Consider the following 23,744-nt stretch of genomic DNA (forward strand, 5'->3'; position numbering starts at 1 on the left):
ATATATATATATATATATATATATATAAATATACAGTATATATATTTGTTTATGGGATAAATTAAAAATTTGAAGAACTCAATCATTTTCCTTTATTTTAGTGTTCCTTAAACCCTTTAACCTTGCCACACCTTCTTGTTAGCGCTCACGCAATAGCCATGACCTTAGTTTTTCGGCGTGCCCTATAGAAGTCTTTTATGTGAGTAATTTAGCATGGCCTCACTACCTAACCTCCAGCGCACTCTTTACGTTAACTCAAGCCCTAACATTTTACTTCCCACTTGAAATATGGAAGTGTTGAACAATATAATGAACCTGACATTTTTTTCCCGTTAGAATATAGCTTAAAGGGACAATCTAGTCAAAATTAACCTTTGTGATTCAGATAGGGAATGCAATTTTAAACAACTTTCTAATTTACTTTTATCATCAAATTTGCTTTGCTCTCTTGGTATTTTTTTTGTGGAAAGCTAACCCTAGGTAGGCTCATATGCTAATCTCTAAGCCCTTGTAGACCAAATGTGCATTTTGACAGTTAAAAACTGCTAGTTTATGTGTTTTATATAGGTAACACATAGTAAAAGTGCTCACTCCCATGGAGTTAATTATGAGTCACTGATTGGCTAAAATGCATGTCTGTTAAAATACTGAAATAAGGGGGAAGTCTGCAGAGGCTTAGATACAAGGTAATCAGAGAGGTAAAAGTATATTAATATAACTGTATTAGTTATACAAAATTGGGGAATAGGTAATAAAGGGATTACCTATCTTTTTAAACAATACAAAATCTGGAGTATACGTACCTTTAAAGTAAGGCTTGTAATTTCATTCCATCTCATGTACATAGCCCCTTTCTAAACCAAAGCACTGAAACAAAAGTGTAAATATAAAATAGAGTGATACAAGAAATGATAATGGCGTAGTCTACCTTGGAATCTGTAATCATGGTCCCTACTCCCAATTCCTTGGATTAAGTGATTATGTCCCTACTTGAATTGGTAATTATTTATTTTTAGCATGATTTTCTGTTGAATGAAACAAAAACAAAACAAAAAACCTAAATGACACATTGGTAAGATTTAAACTTTTTTTTTAAAAAAAAAACCTTTCTAAATCTTTTATGGTGATTAGTTATTTATAATTATTTTATTTCTATAAGATAAACAGTAGTTTAGTTTAATTAAATGTCTCAGGAAATCTACAAAAGGATATGTGCATATTTCACAACTACTATTTCTGTGATCACAGTTTTATATACATTTTTAACTACATTATTATTATGAAACATTTCATACAAATTATTTTGGGTGTAAATTATGGTATAGCCAGAAATGAACACTTGTTTTGTAGAAAGTTTAAAAATTATATTAATAAAATAAAATGTATTAGATTTACTGACAATTTAGTAAAATATTTATAATGTATGCCAGTTAGTATAATTTGAAGATACAGGTACAACTAATTATTTGTAGGAAAATATGTTTTTGGTAAATGCGAATGCTGATGTATTTGAAGAAATTATTTGACAGATACAAACTTAAATGACCATTAATACAATAAAGTAGCATCATCTACAAATTTACAATAAAAAATATACTTACTCTGTGTTTCAAATAATCAGTATCTTTTTTTCTGATAAATTTCAAAGGTTGCTTTTAAGGTTGTCTACTCTATCTTGTGACAGCTATCAGCCAATTACAGTCTCATATACGTATACATTGTGAACTCTTGCACATGCTCAGTAGGAGCTGGTGCCTCAGAAGGTGTGTGTATAAAAAGACTGAGAACAAATTTATAATTTATAATGAAAGTCAATTGGAAATTGTTTAAAATTGCGTGCTCTGTCTGAATCACGAAAGTTACATTTTAACTTTATAGTGTCCCTTTAAAGACTGACAATAAAGCTACTTTTTCTATGTATCCCATTCATTATTAACTCTTGCCTGTCTGGGAAGTCCCCTACTTTCCACTTTGCTGACAGGTTCATCATCATTATTATTTCTTATTATTATACATAATTATAGTAAAAAATCATACCCATAACAGGCTTTGCCATTGACATCATAAGTTTAATTTTTAAGTATATGCTACTACATGAATCATTATAAATTACATAAACCGCCTAACTGATTAGACAGACTTATGGCTTTAAATGATAATTAATTAGGGTATAACAAAGTGATGCCTGGTGATGTTAAAGTTTGGTAGAGCATAAATATTTTTATCCATGAAGTCTACAAACTGCACCCTCACAAAATGAGAGGGTGGTTGAGCGTGCAAGAAAACTTATAGTATTGCATGGAATATCCATTTTTAAAGCATAAATTAACAATTCCTGTGCAAACCTCGACAGTCGGCTAGATTACGAGTTTTGCGGTATGAGTGAAAAAGCATCGTTATGGCTCTTTTTCACTACCGCTGGTATTACGAGTCTTGCAGGTTTAGCTGCACCGCACACTTTTTTGGCTGTAACGCAACATAACTACCGCAGCTTTTAAAAAGTCCTTTTTCAATGGGACTTCCTTTGCTCCGGTATTACGAGTTTTACTGGGAGGCTAAAAAGTGAGCGGTACAGCCAATACCGTCAAGATCCATACTGTAAACTGAAAGTCAGTAGTTATGGGTTTTATGCTACAACGCCGTAACATAAAACTCATAACTAAAGTGCTAAAAAGTACACTAACGCCCATAAACTAAATATTAACCCCTAAACCGAGGCCCTCCCGCATCGCAAACACTAAAATAAAATTATTAACCCCTAATCTGCCGCTCCGGACATCTCCGCCACTATCATAAACATATTAACCCCTAAACCGCAGCAATACTGCATCGCAAACACTAGTTAAATATTATTAACCCCTAATCTGCTGTTCCTAACATCGCCGCAACCTACATTACTGTTATTAACCTCAAATCTGCTGCCCCCAAAATCGCTGCCACTATACTAAAGTTATTAACCCCTAAACCTAACCCTAAGTCTAATCCTAACACCCCCTAATTTTAATGTAATTAAAATAAATCTAAATAAAACCTACTATTAATAAGTAAATAATTCTTATTTAAAACTAAATACTTACCTGTGAAATAAAACTTAAGATAGCTACAATATAACTAATAGTTACATTGTATCTAGCTTAGAATTTATTTTTATTTTACAGTTACATTTGTATTTATTTTAACTAGGTAGATTAGTTAGTAAATAGTTATTAACTATTTACTAGCTACCTAGCTAAAATAAATACAAATTTACCTGTAAAATAAAACCTAACCTGTCTTACACTAACACCTAACCTTACACTACAATAAAATAAATTACAAAAACAAACAAACACTAAATTACACAAAATAAAAAGAAATGATCAATTATTTAAACTAATTACACCTAATCTAATAGCCCTATCAAAATAAAAAGAAAAAACCTAGCCTAAACTAAACTGCCCATAGCCCTTAAAAGTGCCCTTTGCGGGGCATTGCCCCCAAAAAATCAGCTCTTTTACCTGTAAAAAAAAATACAAACAACCCCCCAACAGTAAAACCCACCACCCACACAACCAACCCCCCCAAATAAAAACCTATCTAAAAACCTAAGCTCCCCATTGCCCTGAAAAGGGCATTTGAATGGGCATTGCCCTTAAAAGGGCATTTAGCTCTTTTTCCGCCAAACCCTAATCTAAAAATAAAACCCACCCAATAAACCCTTAAAAAAAACTAACACTAACCCCTGAAGATCCACTTACAGTTTTTGAAGACCCGACATCCATCCTCATCCAGCCAGGAGAAGTCTTCATCCAAGTGGCAAGAAGTCCTCAACGAATCCGGGAAAAGTCTTCATCCAAGCGGCAAGAAGTGGTCCTCCAGACGGGCAGAAGTCTTCATCCAGACGGCATCTTCTATCATTATCCATCCGGCGTGGAGCGGCTCCATCTTCAAGACATCTGGCGTGGAGCATCCTCTTCTTACGATGGCGACTGAAGAAGGTTCCTTTAAGGGATGTCATCCAAGATGGCGTCCCTTGAATTCCGATTGGCTGATAGAATTCTATCAGCCAATCAAAATTAAAGGTGAAAAAATCCTATTGACTGATGCAATCAGCCAATAGGATTGAGCTTCAATCCTATTGGCTGATCCAATCAGTCAATAGGATTGAGGTCACATTCTATTGGCTGATTGGAACAGCCAATAGAATGTGAGCTCAATTCTATTGGCTGATTGATTTTTTTTCACCTTTAATTCTGATTGGCTGATAGAATTCTATCAGCCAATCGGAATTCAAGGGACGCCATCTTGGATGACGTTCCTTAAAGGAACCTTCATTCTTCAGTCGCCGTCGTAAGAAGAGGATGCTCCATGCCGGATGTCTTGAAGATAGAGCCACTCCGCCCAGATAAAATATGCCATCTGGATGAAGACTTCTTCCGGCTGGATGAGGATGGATGTCGGGTCTTCAAAAACTGTAAGTGGATCTTCGGGGGTTAGTGTTAGGTTTTATTAAGGATTTATTGGTTGGGTTTTATTTTTAGATTAGGGTTTGGGCGGAAAAAGAGCTAAATGCCCTTTTAAGGGCAATGCCCATACAAATGCCCTTTTCAGGGCAATGGGGAGCTTAGGTTTTTTAGATATTTTTTTATTTGGGGGGTTGGTTGTGTGGGTGGTGGGTTTTACTGTTGGGGGGTTGTTTGTATTTTTTTTACAGGTAAAAGAGCTGATTTCTTTGGGGCAATGCCCCGCAAAGGGCCCTTTAAGGGCTATTGGCAGTTTAGTTTAGGCTAGGGTTTTTTTTATTTTGGGGGGGCTTTTTTATTTTGATAGGGCTATTAGATTAGGTGTAATTAGTTTAAATATTTGATAATTTCTTTTCTATTTTGTGTAATTTAGTGGTTTTTTTTTGTAATTTAGTTAATTGTATTTAATTAAAGTAATTTATTTAATTGTAGTGTAAGACAGGTTACAAGTAAATTTGTATTTATTTTAGCTAGGTAGCTAGTAAATAGTTAATAACTATTTACTAACTAGTCTACCTAGTTAAAATAAATACAAACTTGCCTGTGAAATAAAAATAAAACCTAAGATAGATACAATGTAACTATTAGTTATATTGTAGCTAGTTTAGGGATCATTTTACAGGTAAGTATTTAGTTTTAAATAGGAATTATTTAGTTATTTATAGTAGGTTTTATTTAGATTTATTTTAATTACATTATAGTTAGTGGGTGTTAGGGTTAGGTTTAGGGTTTAATAACTTTAGTATAGTGGCAGCGACGTTGGGGGCAGCATATTAGGGGTTAATAAGTGAAGGTAGGTGGCGGCGACATTGGGGGCGGCAGATTAGGGGTTAATAAGTGTAGGTAGGTGGCGGCGATGTCGGGAGCGGCAGATTAGGGGTTAACTGTAATGTAGGTGGCGGCGACATTGGGGGCGGCAGATTAGGGGTTAATAACTGTAATGTAGGTGGCGGCGGTGTCGGGGCGGCAGATTATGGGTTAATAAGTGTAATGTAGGTGTCGGCGATGTCGGAGGCGGCAGATTAGGGGTGTTTAGACTCAGGGTTTATGTTAGGGTGTTAGGTGTAAACATAAATTTTCTTTCCCCATAGGAATCAATGGGGCTGTGTTAAGGAGCTTTACCCTCCTTTATTGCAGATGTTAGGCTTTTTTTTAGCCTCCTCTCCCCATTGATGTCTATGGGGAAATCGTGCATGAGCACGTAAAATTATCTCAAAGCAGCGCTGGTATTGGAGTGCGGTATGGAGCTCAATTTTGCTTTACGCTGCAACATTGCCTGCTAACACCAGGTTTTTGTAAACCTGTAATAGCAGCGCTATAGGGAGGTGAGCGGTGGCAAAAACTTGCAAGTTAGTACCGAGCCGCTCATAACGCAAAACTCGTAATCTAGCCGAGTATTATTTATTTTAAAAGCTCACAATTACATAATAGATTTTTACTGCTGATGTTCTTGTCTAGAAAAATCCAAGAGAATTCTTCTGATATAAAGACTTTAAATAAAATGTTCATATTAAAAAAAAAATTTGTCTCATCAAGAGGAGATATGTATACTTTGATTTTTCAGTATAATTTTAAATATATATATTTAACAATGATGCCATAAAACAGTAATGTCCTCATACAATAGAATAAAATATAAAATTAAGGAATATAAATAGATCTATATTGCAAAATAGTCTCCAAAATAGTAAAGCACCACTTTTTAGCATATTGGAGAGTCCATATAAGCAGTTCCATTATATATTATATATAATATTTTTCCCCTGAACTTTGATTTGAAGCTTTGAATGGAATCCAACCTGGCGTTAATAATTAGGGATTCTAAGAAACCAGGAAGATACCAAGAATAGACCAAGACCAATTATTATTAAATATCTTAATTTTCAAGAAAAAGTTAGGATCCTACAAGCTTTCAGAGCTCAGAAGGAAGTGTTTTTTCAAGCTAGAAAAATCTTAATTTTTCAGGACTTTGCATACGAGACTCAAATAAAAGGAAACTGTGCGCTCCAATTTGCTCACGCTTGATTCGCCCCCCTACTACCCCATTTCTATTTAGCCATTAGGCATAGCAAAATGAAGTTTAACAATAGCGGAAGTATGTAGGTTTGGATCTTGGAATGTGGGAGGGTTTACTTCTCCTCTTAAGAGGAAAGCAATCCTAAATCAGTTAAATAAGCTTAAAATAGACATTGGTTTAATACAAGAAACGCACCTTAATGAGTTTGAAAGCCAGAAACTTAAATGGGGTTGGGTGGGAGAAGTAGTTTATGCAATAGGTACACAGCGTAAAAGAGGGGTAGCTATAGTTTTTAGAAAGACTTTAAAATATAAAATCTTGAGACGGGAAATTGATCAACATGGAAGATATATCATACTTGAACTAGAATTAGGACTAAAAAAAAAATTGTTTTATGTAACGTCTATGGCCCTAATATAAAGAAAAATTCCTTTTGGGAGTTTTTACAAGCTAAGTTACTAGATTATAACCAAAATATAATTCTTGGGGGCGATTTCAATCTAACAGCTTCTGGGGCTCTAGACAGGAATCGGAAAGGAAAAATGGCTTTTATTGACTGAAAAGATTCAAAAATGTTTAAAAAAAATGTGTTCTAACTTGGGCCTATTAGATATTTGGAGAAACACACATCCTGATAGCAAAGAATTTACCTGCTTGTCCAAAGCACACAAAACTATGTCACGTATTGATATGTTTTTAATTAGTAATAAATTATTTTCCTTAACAAAAGAAGCAGAAATCATGCCAATTACAATCTCAGACCATGCCCCGATTTTACTATCCATGTTAATTATGAAGCCAAAAGCGTCTAACAAAAGTTTTCCTTCATACTTATATAATAATTTTAAATTTCGTAGATTTTTGAGTGATAAGTGGAATGTGTACTATAACAACAATAAAGACTCAGTATCGAATATAGAAATTATTTGGTACGCCTTTAAAGCAGTAATAAGAGGGGAGATCCTTGCATACACAATAAAATTAAAAAGGAAAAATGATTCTTATTGGATTCAACTTACTAACCAGATAATTAATAAGTATCAAAAATATATTATAGACAGCAGTAATAGTAACTGGCGTAAATACCTAGAGGTTAAAAAACAAAGAGACAATTGGCACATCTTAAAAGAATCACAGACGGCTAGATTTAGAGTTCTGCGGCCAAAGGGGTGCGTTAGCTACGCGTGCTTTTTTTCCCCCGCACCTTTTAAATACCGCTGGTATTTAGAGTTCACAGAATGGCTGCGTTAGGCTCCAAAAAAGGGAGCGTATAGCATATTTACCGCCACTGCAACTCTAAATTCCAGCGGTGCTTACGGACGCGGCCAGCTTCAAAAACGTGCTCGTGCACGATTCCCCCATAGAAAACAATGGGGCCATTTGAGCTGAAAAAAAACCTAACACCTGCAAAAAAGCAGCGTTCAGCTCCTAACGCAGTCCCATTGTTTTCTATGGGGAAACACTTCCTACGTCTGCAAATAACACTCTAACATGAACCCCGAGTCTAAACACCCCTAATCTTACACTTATTAACCCCTATTCTGCCGCCCCCGCTATCGCTGACACCTGCATATTTTTTTAACCCCTAATCTGCCACTCCGTACACCGCCGCTACCTACATTTATACCTATGTACCCCTAATCTGCTGCCCCTAACACCGCCGACCCCTATATTATATGTATTAACCCCTAATCTGCCACCCCTGCTATCGCTGACCCCTGCATATTATTATTAACCCCTAATCTGCCGCTCCGTACACCGCCGCTACCTGCATTATACCTATGTACCCCTAATCTGCTGCCCCTAACATCGCCGACCCCTATATTATATTTATTAACCCCTAATCTGCCCCAAACAACGTCGCCTCCACCTACCTACAATGATTAACCCCTAATCTGCCGCCCCCAACGTCCCTGCCACCTACCTACACTTATTAACCCCTAATCTGCCGACCGAACCGCACCGCCACTATAATAAATGTATTAACCCCTAATCCGCCTCACTCCCGCCTCAATAACCCTATAATAAATAGTATTAACCCCTAATCTGCCCTCCCTAACATCGTCGACACCTAACTTCAAACATTAACCCCTAATCTGCCGACCGGAGCTCACCGCTATTCTAATAAATTTTTTAACCCCTAAAGCTAAGCCTAACCCTAACACCCCCCTAAGTTAAATATAATTTTTATCTAACGAAATAAATTAACTCTTATTAAATAAATTAATCCTATTTAAAACTAAATACTTACCTGTAAAATAAACCCTAATATAGCTACAATATAAATTATAATCATATTGTAGCTATTTTAGGATTAATATTTATTTTACAGGCAACTTTGTAATTATTTTAACCAGGTACAATAGCTATTAAATAGTTAATAACTATTTAATAGTTACCTAGTTAAAATAATTACAAAATTACCTGTAAAATAAATCCTAACCTAAGTTACAATTAAACCTAACACTACACTATCAATAAATTAATTAAATAAAATACCTACAATAATCTACAATTAAAACTAACACTACACTATCAATAAATTAATTAAATACAATACCTACAAATAACTACAATTAAATAAACTAACTAAAGTACAAAAAATAAAAAAGAACTAAGTTACTAAAAATAAAAAAATATTTACAAACATTAGAAAAATATTACAACAATTTTAAACTAATTACACCTACTCTAAGCCCCCTAATAAAATAACAAAGACCCCCAAAATAAAAAAATGCCCTACCCTATTCTAAATTAAAAAAGTTCAAAGCTCTTTTACCTTACCAGCCCTGAAAAGGGCTATTTGCGGGGCATGCCCCAAAGAATTCAGCTCTTTTGCCTGTAAAAAAAAAAACATACAATACCCCCCCAACATTACAACCCACCACCCACATACCCCTAAGCTAACCCAAACCCCCTTAAATAAACCTAACACTAAGCCCATGAAGATCTTCCTTCCTTATCTTCACCATGCCAGGTTCACCGATCGCGATCCATAATCCGGCTGAAATCTTCTATCAAGCGGCTGCTGAAGAGGTCCAGAAGAGGCTCCAAAGTCTTCATCCTATCCGGGAAGAAGAGGAGATCCGGACCGGCAACCATCTTGATCCAAGCGGCATCTTCTATCTTCATCCGATGAGGAACGGCTCCATCTTGAAGACCTCCAGCGCGGATCAATCTTCTTCTTCTGACGTCCAACTGAAGAATGAAGGTTCCTTTAAGGGACGTCATCCAAGATGGCGTCCCTCGAATTCCGATTGGCTGATAGGATTCTATCAGCCAATCAGAATTAGTATGTGTTTTTTTTTTACAGGCAAAAGAGCTGAACTTCTTGGGGCATGCCCCGCAAAGGGCCCTGTTCAGGGCTGGTAAGGTAAAAGAGCTTTGAACTTTAGTAATTTAGAATAGGGTAGGGCATTTTTTATTTTGGGGGTCTTTGTTATTTTATTAGGGGGCTTAGAGTAGGTGTAATTAGTTTAAAATTGTTGTAATATTTTTCTTATGTTTGTAAATATTTTTTTATTTTTTGTAACTTAGTTCTTTTTTATTTTTTGTACTTTAGTTAGTTTATTTCATTGTAGTTATTTGTAGGTATTGTATTTAATTAATGTATTGATAGTGTAGTGTTAGGTTTAATTGTAGGTAATTGTAGGTATTTTATTTAATTAATTTAATGATAGTATAGTGTTAGGTTTAATTGTAACTTAGGTTAGGATTTATTTTACAGGTAATTTTGTAATTATTTTAACTATTTTAGCTATTAAATAGTTCTTAACTATTTAATAGCTATTGTACCTGGTTAAAATAAATACAAAGTTACCTGTAAAATAAATATTAATCCTAAAATAGCTATAATATAATTATAATTTATATTGTAGCTATATTAGGGTTTATTTTACAGGTAAGTATTTAGCTTTAAATAGGAATAATTTATTTAATAAGAGTTAATTAATTTCGTTATATTTAAATTATATTTAAGTTAGGGGGGTGTTAGTGTTAGACTTAGCTTTAGGGGTTAATACATTTATTAGAATAGCGGTGAGCTCCGGTCGGCAGATTAGGGGTTAATAATTGAAGTTAGGTGTCGGCGATGTTAGAGAGAGCAGATTAGGGGTTAATACTATTTATTATAGGGTTAGTGAGGCGGATTAGGGGTTAATAACTTTATTATGATAGCGGTGCGGTCCGCTCGGCAGATTAGGGGTTAATAAGTGTAGGCAGGTGGAGGCGACGTTGTGGGGGGCAGATTAGGGATTAATAAATATAATATAGGGGTCGGCGGTGTTAGGGGCAGCAGATTAGGGGTACATAAGGATAATGTAAGTAGCGGCGGTTTACGGAGCGACAGATTAGGGGTTAAAAATAATATGCAGGGGTCAGCGATAGCGGGGGTGGCAGATTAGGGGTTAATAAGTGTAAGGCTAGGGGTGTTTAGACTCGGGGTACATGTTAGGGTGTTATGTGCAGACGTAGGAAGTGTTTCCCCATAGCAAACAATGGGGCTGCGTTAGGAGCTGAACGCTGCTTTTTTTGCAGGTGTTAGGTTTTTTTTCAGCTCAAACAGCCCCATTGTTTCCTATGAGGGAATAGTGCACGAGCAAATTTTTGAGGCTGGCCGCGTCCGTAAGCAACTCTGGTATCGAGAGTTGAAGCTGCGTTAAATATGCTCTACGCTCCTTTTTTGGAGCCTAACGCAGCCATTCTGTGGACTCTCAATACCAGAGTTATTTTTATGGTGCGGCCAGAAAAAAGCCGGTGTTAGCTACGCGGGTCCTTACCGACAAAACTCTAAATCTAGCCGTAAGTTTAGATGCCGGCCCATTTTTGGTGTACAACCTGGGTTGTCCTTGCTGATTGGTGGATAAATTCATCCACCAATAAAAAATTGCTGTCCAGAGTACTGAACCCCAAAAAAGCATAGATGCCTTCTTTTTCAAATAAAGATAGCAAGAGAACAAAGAAAAATTGATAATAGGAGAAAATTAGAAAGTTGTTTAAAATTGCATGCTCTTTCTGAATTACAAAACAAAATTTTTGGGTTCAGTGTCCCTTTAAGGGCCAGAATACAAGTGGAGCGCTATTTGTGGCGGGTTGTGCTCATATTACAAGTTGAAAGTAAACAGTTTTTTCTCTCGCATTAACCAGATGGGCATAAAAAGCCGAACGTAGAATATTGCGCATGCGATAACCTATTCACCCATAGAAATCAATGGAGCAAAAAAAAAGTTGGAAAAAAAACTAACACCCTACTTGTGCCAAAACCCGATCCCATATTGTCAAGTGCGCTATAAACCGATATGAAAATATGACTATTTCACAATCTAATGATCTTCACATAGACAATTTTGTTCTATTTATTCATAAACACATATTTTATATATAGGTATATATATATATATATATATATATATATATATATATATATATATATATATATATATATATATATATATAATTGGAACATACTCCCCCATGTGAAGAACATTGGAATGGGAAATATTTTCAGGTAAAGGTTAAAACCTTTATTAAATATGAATATTGCATAAATATGTTTTTTCCTGTTTTCATCTACTTAAAGGGACAGTCTAGGCCAAAATAAACTTTCATGATTCAGATAGAGCATGTAATTTTAAACAATTTTCCAATTTACTTTTATCACCAATTTTGCTTTGTTCTCTTGGTATTCTTAGTTGAAAGCTTAACCTAGGAGGTTCATATGCTAATTTCTTAGACCTTGAAGCCCACCTCTTTCAGATTGCATTTTAACAGTTTTTCACCACTAGATGGTGTTAGTTCACATATTTCATATAGATAACACTGTGCTCGTGCACGTGAAGTTATCTGAGAGCAGGCACTGATTGGCTAGACTGCAAGTCTGTCAAAAGAACTGAAAAAAGGGGCAGTTTGCAGAGGCTTAGATACAAGATAATCACAGAGGTTAAAAGTATATTATTATAACTGTGTCGGTTATGCAAAACTGGGAAATGGGTAATAAAGGGATTATCTATCTTTTAAAACAATAAAAATTCTGGTGTAGACTGTCCCTTTAACTACAAAGGGCACCAGTGCATGTATATATATATATATATATATATATACAGTATATATATATATATATATATATATATATATATATATGTGCGTGTGTGTATCTGTGTGCATGTATTTATGTGTCTATATGTGTATAGGGATTTGGGAGTAGTAATAAATAACAAGCTTAATATGGGTGCACAATGCAGGGCAGCAGCTACAAAGACTAATAAGATACTAGCATGTATTAAAATAGGCATTGATTCAAGGGAGGAAAGCCTAATTCTGTCACTATATAAATCCCTGGTAAGACCTCACCTTGAGTAGGGAATGCAGTTCTGGGGACTGATTACAAAAAAAGATATTGCAGAACTAGAAAAAGTTCAGAGAAGGTCCACAAAGCTATTAAGGGGAATGGATAATTTAAGCTATCAGGAGAGGCTAGCCAAACTGAGTCTGTTTTCTTTATAAAAAAGGCGCTTGAGAGGTGACATGATTATTTATATAAATATATTCAAGGCCCAAATACAGAGATGGCAGAAGCTCTGTTTATTCCAAAAAAATTATTTGTGACAAGAGGTCACAATTTAAGGTTGGAGAAAAGGAGATTTAATCTCCTGCAACAGAAACGTTTTTTCACTGTAAAAGCAATAAAATTGTGGAACTCATTACCAAAGTAGGTAGTGAATGCCAATACCCTAGATACATTTAAAAATTGTTTGTATACATTTCTGTCTAGAAACAAAATAAAGATTAATAACAATACGGGGGAGAGGGGGGAAGGCTGCACACACTGACGTACGCGTGACGTAGGCGCACTGGAATCGCGACAAGACGGGCTGAGCGAGACGCCACGGAACAGGCGCTCTCGCACAAGTTACAGCCCGACACGAGTAGGGCTGCTGGGTGGGAGCTGATTGCTGGACGGAATCCACAGCCGGCCGACTCAGAACTCACCTAACAGGCCAACTGACAGGCGTACCAGTCCAGCTCCTTAGGTGAGGAGTGTGAGGGGGAAAGGCAATAAAAAGTAAAGAAAAAGCTTTTCTATCTTTGCCGTTTGTGTGCCTGAATTGTAGTAAGGCATATTGTATTCACTGCCTTGTGGGCTGCTATTTCCCCTCAGAACCCCTACCAGGAGCTGGTTCTGCTAGCGAATCAGTGTTTAATCCCCTTAGTTTTATTAGGATCTGTGGATAGGAGGGGGATATATGTTAATTATGTTATGGCCCTTACCACACATGCTTTAAAATTGCTGTAAAAGGACTCTTATGTTTAAAAACTTAATAACAACGGCTGTTAGGACTTACAAGCTTAGAAATACTCGACTTCCTCCTAGCAACATCCTAGGAGCAGGTGTTAAACAGCATGCTGGGCTGTTGTAAAAGGCTCAGCCTGTTCAACTTGGCATAACGATGCCGCAACACTTGTGAGTACCCTGTGTATCTTTTCATGTTATAATAACAGACGTTTCTGTATGGCTTTACACATGTGGAGCACATGTTTGTTTCTCTTCCTGTCTTGTATTAGGTTCAGCGGCGACGATTTTGGAAACAGCGTGCTGGGCTGCTGTTAAAGGTCCAGCCTGCCTTACTAGGCACATCAATGTGCCGCAACTTTTGTGAGTATTCTGTGTTTGATCAACTTTAGTTAACAGAAACATATAAACAGACTCACACATGTATTTTGTATTTTCTGCTTTTTGTCATGGTTATATGGCCTTATATTCTACCCCTGACGCAAGCCGATCTCAACGATAGCTGAGGGAGACAGCGAGCTGGACTGCTGCTGAAGTTCCAGCCTGTAACTAACGGCACGACAGAGTGCCTTACTAATATGTGAGTACCCTGAGTATTGTAATGCTGGGATGAAGTGGGGAGCAACAGATACACACGTGTGGCGGTCTTTGTGTTCTTTTTTTTTGTACAGTTTGGATATCTGAGGCCTGAATCCAAGGATCCCTACCATAACTGCTGAGTTAATATTAAAGGAAAAAGTAGTTATAGACCCCGACTTCTTGTTATTTCAGAGAGAAACCTGGAGAGAAGCAGCAACAGCAAGCTTTCTAAGCTTTCTAAACGAACTCACTTGAGTATCTGACTGACTTTTTTGCTATTTATTTTGATATTTTTGTGTAATATCTAATAATTACCTTTTGTTATACTTAGATAGAGGTCTAAACAACCTGCTGCATGCATCTGTATTCTAAAACTGGTTAATATGGGCTAGAGTCTTAAATTCTCTGGTTTAGAAGTAGGGTGTAATGATAATCCATCAGAGTCAGCTATAAACAAACTAAGGGATATAATCAATATTCAAGGTTAGGCTATTTCTAGAATCAAGCTTAAGGGCTAAATAGGCAGTTTAAAGTCCCCCATAAAAGTCCTTTATGGATAAATTTCTTCTCCCCCCCTCAAATAATAGAACAATAAACATGGCAAGTAGAAGGCAGCAAGAAAAAAGGATAATTAGGCATAGTACTGACAACAGCCAGGAGGTATCTCAAAAGAATGTGGCAGAAGTAGTAAATAGCTCTGAACTACTGAAACAAATAAGTGAGCTATTTCTCCCTAAATTTGAGGCAATTCAAACAAGTGTAGACACATTATCACAGGAGATTAAGCAGATGGTAACTAGAATTGGCTTAGCAGAACAGCAGATTTCAGATATGGAAGATAGGGACATAGAGAAAGACAAAAATCTAGTATGCATTCAGAAACAAGTTACATTTTTAAATGACAAGGTCGAGGATCTAGAAAACAGGTCCAGGAGAAACAATGTAAGAGTGATTGGAGTTTCTGAAGCAATATCTGAAAAAGAGTTAGTTCACTTTGCCTCAATTGAACTACCTTCCTTATTAAACATCACTGAGTCAACTCATACTTTCACAGTAGAAAGAGCACATAGGATAGGCAGGTTAAGGGATCAATAAGATGGCAAGAATAGACCTAGCATACAAAGAGAGAAGCGCTCTACCAGGAACGAACAACAGCTCAGTGGCTTGTTCTATGGCGATTTACCACCCGGAAGCAGCCTCTTTTAGACCAGTGTGCTTTTCACAGAAGAAAACTTTCCTGAAGTATATCAGTCTGATCCTGCCAAGTAAGGTCAGTCCAGCCCCGAAATACCAGGCAATTCTCCTCTGAACAAGGAACATGACAACCCCAGACGATCGTTTCGGCCTCCTATGGGCCTCGTCAGTGAGGTGCAGCCACATTCCTCTAAGCACACTGGGCAAGGAGTCCACATCTGGTTTCCCCCATCACCCATAGGGAGACTTCCCCAGGGTCATAATAATTTGCATACAAAGAGAGAAGCGCTCTACCAGGAATGAACAACAGCTCAGTGGCTTGTTCTATGGCGATTTACCACCCGGAAGCAGCCTCTTTTAGACCAGTGTGCTTTTCACAGAAGAAAACTTTCCTGAAGTATATCAGTCTGATCCTGCCAAGTAAGGTCAGTCCAGCCCCGAAATACCAGGCAATTCTCCTCTGAACAAGGAGCATGACAACCCCAGACGATCGTTTCGGCCTCCTATGGGCCTTGTCAGTGAGGTGCAGCCACATTCCTCTAAGCACACTGGGCAAGGAGTCCATGTCTGGTTTCCCCCATCACCCATAGGGAGACTTCCCCAGGGTCATAATAATTTGCATACAAAGAGAGAAGCGCTCTACCAGGAACGAACAACAGCTCAGTGGCTTGTTCTATGGCGATTTACCACCCGGAAGCAGCCTCTTTTAGACCAGTGTGCTTTTCAAAGAAGAAAACTTTCCTGAAGTATATCAGTCTGATCCTGCCAAGTAAGGTCAGTCCAGCCCCGAAATACCAGGCAATTCTCCTCTGAACAAGGAACATGACAACCCCAGACGATCGTTTCGGCCTCCTATCAGCCTCGTCAGTGAGGTGCAGCCACATTCCTCTAAGCACACTGGGCAAGGAGTCCACGTCTGGTTTCCCCCATCACCCATAGGGAGACTTCCCCAGGGTCATAATAATTTGCATACAAAGAGAGAAGCGCTCTACCAGGAACGAACAACAGCTCAGTGGCTTGTTCTATGGCGATTTACCACCCGGAAGCAGCCTCTTTTAGACCAGTGTGCTTTTCACAGAAGAAAACTTTCCTGAAGTATATCAGTCTGATCCTGCCAAGTAAGGTCAGTCCAGCCCCGAAATACCAGGCAAGTCTCCTCTGAACAAGGAACATGACAACCCCAGACGATCGTTTCGGCCTCCTATGGGCCTCGTCAGTGAGGTGCAGCCACATTCCTCTAAGCACACTGGGCAAGGAGTCCACGTCTGGTTTCCCCCATCACCCATAGGGAGACTTCCCCAGGGTCATAATAATTTGCATACAAAGAGAGAAGCGCTCTACCAGGAATGAACAACAGCTCAGCGGCTTGTTCTATGGCGATTTACCATCCGGAAGCAGCCTCTTTTAGACCAGTGTGCTTTTCACAGAAGAAAACTTTCCTGAAGTATATCAGTCTGATCCTGCCAAGTAAGGTCAGTCCAGCCCCGAAATACCAAGAAATTCTCCTCTGAACAAGGAACATGACAACCCCAGACGATCGTTTCGGCCTCCTATGGGCCTCGTCAGTGAGGTGCAGCCACATTCTTCTAAGCACACTGGGCAAGGAGTCCACGTCTGGTTTCCCCCATCACCCATAGGGAGACTTCCCCAGGGTCATAATAATTTGCATACAAAGAGAGAAGCGCTCTACCAGGAACGAACAACAGCTCAGTGGCTTGTTCTATGGCGATTTACCACCCGGAAGCAGCCTCTTTTAGACCAGTGTGCTTTTCACAGAAGAAAACTTTCCTGAAGTATATCAGTCTGATCCTGCCAAGTAAGGTCAGTCCAGCCCCGAAATACCAGGCAATTCTCCTCTGAACAAGGAACATGACAACCCCAGATGATCGTTTCGGCCTCCTATGGGCCTCGTCAGTGAGGTGCAGCCACATTCCTCTAAGCACACTGGGCAAGGAGTCCACGTCTGGTTTCCCCCATCACCCATAGGGAGACTTCCCCAGGGTCATAATAATTTGCATACAAAGAGAGAAGCGCTCTACCAGGAACGAACAACAGCTCAGTGGCTTGTTCTATGGCGATTTACCACCCGGAAGCAGCCTCTTTTAGACCAGTGTGCTTTTCACAGAAGAAAACTTTCCTGAAGTATATCAGTCTGATCCTGCCAAGTAAGGTCAGTCCAGCCCCGAAATACCAGGCAATTCTCCTCTGAACAAGGAACATGACAACCCCAGATGATCGTTTCGGCCTCCCATGGGCCTCGTCAGTGAGGTGCAGCCACATTCCTCTAAGCACACTGGGCAAGGAGTCCACGTCTGGTTTCCCCCATCACCCATAGGGAGACTTCCCCAGGGTCATAATAATTTGCATACAAAGAGAGAAGCGCTCTACCAGGAACGAACAACAGCTCAGTGGCTTGTTCTATGGCGATTTACCACCCGGAAGCAGCCTCTTTTAGACCAGTGTGCTTTTCACAGAAGAAAACTTTCCTGAAGTATATCAGTCTGATCCTGCCAAGTAAGGTCAGTCCAGCCCCGAAATACCAGGCAATTCTCCTCTGAACAAGGAACATGACAACCCCAGACGATCGTTTCGGCCTCCTATGGGCCTCGTCAGTGAGGTGCAGCCACATTCCTCTAAGCACACTGGGCAAGGAGTCCACGTCTGGTTTCCCCCATCACCCATAGGGAGACTTCCCCAGGGTCATAATAATTTGCATACAAAGAGAGAAGCGCTCTACCAGGAACGAACAACAACTCAGTGGCTTGTTCTATGGTGATTTACAACCCGGAAGCAGCCTCTTTTAGACCAGTGTGCTTTTCACAGAAGAAAACTTTCCTGAAGTATATCAGTCTGATCCTGCCAAGTAAGGTCAGTCCAGCCCCGAAATACCAGGCCTAGAATAGGCCAACTATTATTAAATATTTAAATTTCCAAGAAAAGGTTAGGATTTTACAAGCATACAGAGCGCAGAAAGAAGTGTTTTATCAAAGTAAGAAAATATTAATTTTTCAAGATTTTGCATTTGAAACCTCTAATAAGAGGAAGCTCTGTGCCCCCATCTGCTCACATTTGATTCAGGAAGGAAGGGTAGTTAGGCTATTATATCCAGCCAGAATTAGTATACAGACTAAAGAAGGATTCAGGATTTTTGAGAATCCTCAGGATTTGGAAAACTTCTTAAGAATTGAGCAAAGATAAAGTGCTCAGGAGGTAGTTATAAAATCAGTATTATGGGCAGGTATGTTTAGTAACAAATTTTATGGTGAAAGGTTGCTAATAAGCAGAAGCATTAATATTAGGATAAACCGGGGTCAGATTAAGGAAGGTCAGATGTGTGTTATGTGTGGGGGCCTTTCCCCCGCCCCCTTACTTTGTTCTATCTCTCTGTAGTAATTAGAAAATGAAGTGTATGCATGGTGGAGGCATGTAAATTTGGATCATGGAATGTGGGAGGGTTTACTTTCCCGGTTAAAAGAAAAGCAATATTACAACACTTAAATAAGCTTAAAATTGACATTGGTCTATTACAAGAGACTCATTTAAATGAGTTAGAAAGTCAAAAACTTAAATGGGGGTGGGTGGGTGAAGTAATCTACTCGGCAGGGGTACAGCGGAAGAGAGGGGTAGCCATAATTTTTAGGAAATCTCTAAAATATACAATTCTGAAACATGAAATTGACCAACAAGGGAGTTATATTATACTTGAGTTAGAACTAGGTTCAAAAAGAATCGTATTATGTAATGTTTATGGCCCGAACATTAAGAAAACTGTGTTTTGGGAGTTTTTGCAAGTTAAATTATTGAATTATAATCAAAATATAATTTTGGGTGGTGATTTGAATCTGGTAGCTTCTAGTGCTCTAGACAGGAACCGGATGGGGAAAGAGGCCCTAATAGGATGCAAAGATACTAAAATTTTCAAGAAATTTTGCTTTAATTTAGGTTTACTAGATATTTGGAGAAATACATATCCAGATAGCAAAGAATTTACATGTCTATCCAAACCGTATAAATCTTTATCACGAATCGACATGTTTTTAATTAGTGATAAACTGTTCTCTTTAACAAAAAAGGTAGAAATCATGCCAATTACCATTTCAGACCACACCCCAATTATTCTCTCTATGCTGATTATGAAACCAAAACCGGGAAATTATAGATTATATTTTCCAACATACTTATATAACAACATAAAATTTTGTAGATTTTTGATAGAGAAATGGAGTATTTATTATAACAAGAATATAGGCTCAGTATCAAATATAGAAACTATATGGCAAGCCTTTAAAGCAGTAATAAGGGGAGAGATACTTGCGTATGTAACAAAAGTAAAAAGGAAAAATGACTCTTACTGGATTCAACTCTCTAAACAGATTATTAATAAATACCAATAATATGTTACAGATAATAGCGAAGGTAATTGGCGAAATTATCTAGAAGCTAAAAAACAAAGAGATAACTGGCATATCTTAAAATAAACACAGCAGGAGTTAAAGAGAAACAGTAACTATATGCAATTTGGAAATAAGATAGGTAAATTCTTGGCCAGACTAGTAAGTACACGGAAAACAAATAGTATTATATCTTCAATTAAGTCTAAACATAAAACATGCACTCTCCCCCAAGATATCTTAGAGGAATTCTTGCAATATTTCAAACGGTTATACCAGGACCAACCCATAGATAAGTTAAAGAAGGATCTATTTTGGGATAGGTTTAAGCTACCCCAAATAGCCAAAGAAGATCTGGATTCTTTAAACTCCCCAATTACGGAAGAGGAGATTAAAAATTATATTACCAAATTGAAGTTAAACAAAGCGCCAGGCCCGGATGATCTTCCATTTCTTCCAGACAAGATCACCCCTACTATATGTAAGGTTTTCAATTGTTTTTTTCAGGAAAACAAAACACCCTCTAAATATTTTATAGAATCTAGAATAATTTTAATCTATAAACAAGGGAAAAACAGAGAAGCATTGGATTCATATAGGCCCATTTCTCTGTTAAACGTCGATTACAAAATTTTAACACACATACTAGCAAATAAACTTCAGAAAGTGATTAGTGAACTGATCCACCCAGACCAAACTGGTTTTATTAAAGGAAAATAGCAATTATTTATTGTGAACTAAAGAAGGAAAGAGGAACAGAGTTAACAGAAGATGCTGCGGTTATCTCGATAGATACACAAAAAGCGTTTGATAGGCTATTATGGGATCATATGTTTACGACTATTACTAATTTTGGTATTGAGGGTAAATTTTCTCAAACTATTGCTCTGCTATATTCTAATCCGGGGCGACCCTAAGTGTTAATTTCTTAATATCAGAGCAATTTACTCTTTATCGAGGGACAAGACAAGGTTGTCCATTATCCCCGTTGCTTTTTAATCTGACCTTAGAGCCTCTAGCAATATTCTTTAGGCAAAATCTGCTAGGGATTAATATTGAAGGTCATAGAATAATTCAAGCTATTTATGCCGACGATCTTCTTCTTTTTGTTCAAAACCTTAATTATAACCTACCTATAATTATGGAGGCTTTAGAAGCCTTCCATGCCTTTTCTGGTTTTGCGATTAATAAAGAAAAATCTGAACTCATGTGGCTTATTAAACTAAAAAGTTCTCCAATAATTCCCTTTAAGGAGGCCAAAGATTATATCACATATTTAGGGATAAAATTTGCACCTAACTCTAAAAGATGGTACAGCTTAAACTTTGTACCAGCTATTGCATAATTTAAGGAAGATTTAGAGAGGTGGAGGAACTTGCCTATATCTCTCGCAGGTCGAATTCACTTAATAAAAATGGTCTCCCTCCCAAAATGTATTTATATTTTTCAGGCCTTACCATTATTATTATCGAGGAAAGATCGAGTGTTAATTAACAAACTAATAACACAATTCATCTGGAGTAACAAAAAGCCTAGGATAGCGTTCAAACGACTGTGTGCAAGGAAAGAGGCTGTAGGTATGGCTTTACCTGATTTTGAACTATATAATTTAGCATCCAATTTAAAATTTGTCTGGGACTGGTTTACTGATAAGGGTCATTTTTCCTTCTCTGAAATTGAAGGAGCTTTAGTAGCCCCTTATGCTCTTAAAGCACTGACGCATATGCCCCTGAAACTAATCCCTAAAGAAATAAAAGGGATGTTAATCTTAGATCAACCAATACGGGCTTGGCGCCAATTCTGCTCCAGAATAGGGATAAATTATAGAGGGTCGCCCTTTTTAACAATCAGAGGCAACCCAGAATTCGAGGAAGGATATGACTCCGCCAGATTTAATGCCTGGTCAGATGTAGGGATAAACTATATCTCGCAGCTGCTTAAAAGAGAAGATAATTCTATCAAAACCTTTGATGATTGTAAATTAGAATACAATATGCCAAATCGCCTTTTCTTCTCTTATCTGCAAATACGTCACTATGTTTAACAGTGTAAGAAAATAAAGGCAATAGAATGGGATAATGATATAATCAGGCAGATAATCAGTATCTTCCAGATGGGGAAATTCTCTATTTCATATTCATATCATGCTTTATTAACGTCTCAAGAACAAAGCAATGCGAGATATTTGGAATTAAAATGGGATCCACTTTGTAGAAGTCAATTAGAATTAGATTTAATGAAGAATTCAGGGGCAAAGGCGATGAAAGGAGAATATTTTAGGGAACAACAGGTAAAGATCCTTTATCAGTGCTATTATACACCTGGTTGGCAGGCCCGGTGGGATAAATTTAGTAGGAAGATGGTGTGTAGTAAATGTAAATACTATGCAGCAGATATGATCCACCTTTTTTGGCTTTGTCCAGTAATACAAACATTTTGGGGGAAAATTTCATTCTGGGCCACTAAAATTTTGAATCAATATTTTCAGGTAAATAAATATGCAGTATTCTTTCTGGTGACCCAGGAGGAAGCAGGTTCTAATTATTTATTAATAAATACAGCAGTTTTGATTGGTAGAAAACTTATATTAAAATATTGGAAGTCTAGCAAATAACCTAAATTTTCCGAATTCAAAAACGGGATAACATATCAAATGTTTTTAGAACAAGCTTCAGTTCAGACACAGATAGATAATAATATTAAATTCTTTATGAATAAGTGGGGGATATTTATTAAGACATTAGAACAGGAAACTCAAAAACTGGTCCTTCAACCTTTTAAGAATTCTCTTTATATATTAGAAGCTAATGTAACAGGAGAGTGGCAGTCTATATGAGTGAACATATGTGATGTTAGTAGGGGGGGGGAGTTCTGTTTTTTTTTTTGTTTGTTTTGTTTTGTTTTGTTTTTTGGTTTTGATTGTTTGTTGGTTGGGGTTATTTGTATGCTGAGTATATCACAATGGGAGTTTGAGGCTTTGTTTGAGATTTTATTTATAAAGAAAATATGCCACTTTAGAATCGGCTTGGTTTAATTGGAAAAGGTGTTTATTTTTCACTTGCTGAAGCTATTTCCCAGTTCCAACAATTCATGAGATCAAGTATGTATTTATGAGGAACGTAATGTGTATGGTATATTGTCTCTTGCATATCTCTATTTGTATATGTATACTGGTATTTCATTTTTCGCCTTCTCTGTTAAAACTTATTGTTAATTGTCTTTCTTTTTTGGTAATAAAAAACAAAAAAAAGAAACAAAATTAATGAATATGATTGCTAGCATTAAATGGGTCACCTTTTAGTGGGATTATTTAAATTTAACTGGAGATTTTTGTAAGTATTTTAGATATGTATAGGTTGAACTCGATGGACTTCGGTCTTTTTTCAACCTCATCTACTATGTATGTTACTATGTATATGTCTGTAAATACATATATACACATATAAATACAAAAAAACATATGTACACCTATATAGACATATAGCTACAGTGTATGCATAAATATACATCTTTAGACATGTATATTTAGACATATCTTTGAGCCCTTATCACTTTTGTGTGCAATATTTTTTTAACCAATTTTTATTAGATAGTGTTATTATGAGTGTAACTGTACTTTGTAATGTATTTTTGTGTTTTGTGACACTTTTTTGTTTCACAAAATAGTTAACCAGAGCTCTGGGGTCATGCTAACCTGACACATTCTAGCTTCAATTGCACTCAAGAGATCCCATTTACTTTTAACTTGTAATATGAGCGAAAAACCTGATACA

Source organism: Bombina bombina, chromosome 5 (genome assembly GCF_027579735.1).
Source record: "Bombina bombina isolate aBomBom1 chromosome 5, aBomBom1.pri, whole genome shotgun sequence".
Classification (NCBI taxonomy): Eukaryota; Metazoa; Chordata; class Amphibia; order Anura; family Bombinatoridae; genus Bombina; species Bombina bombina.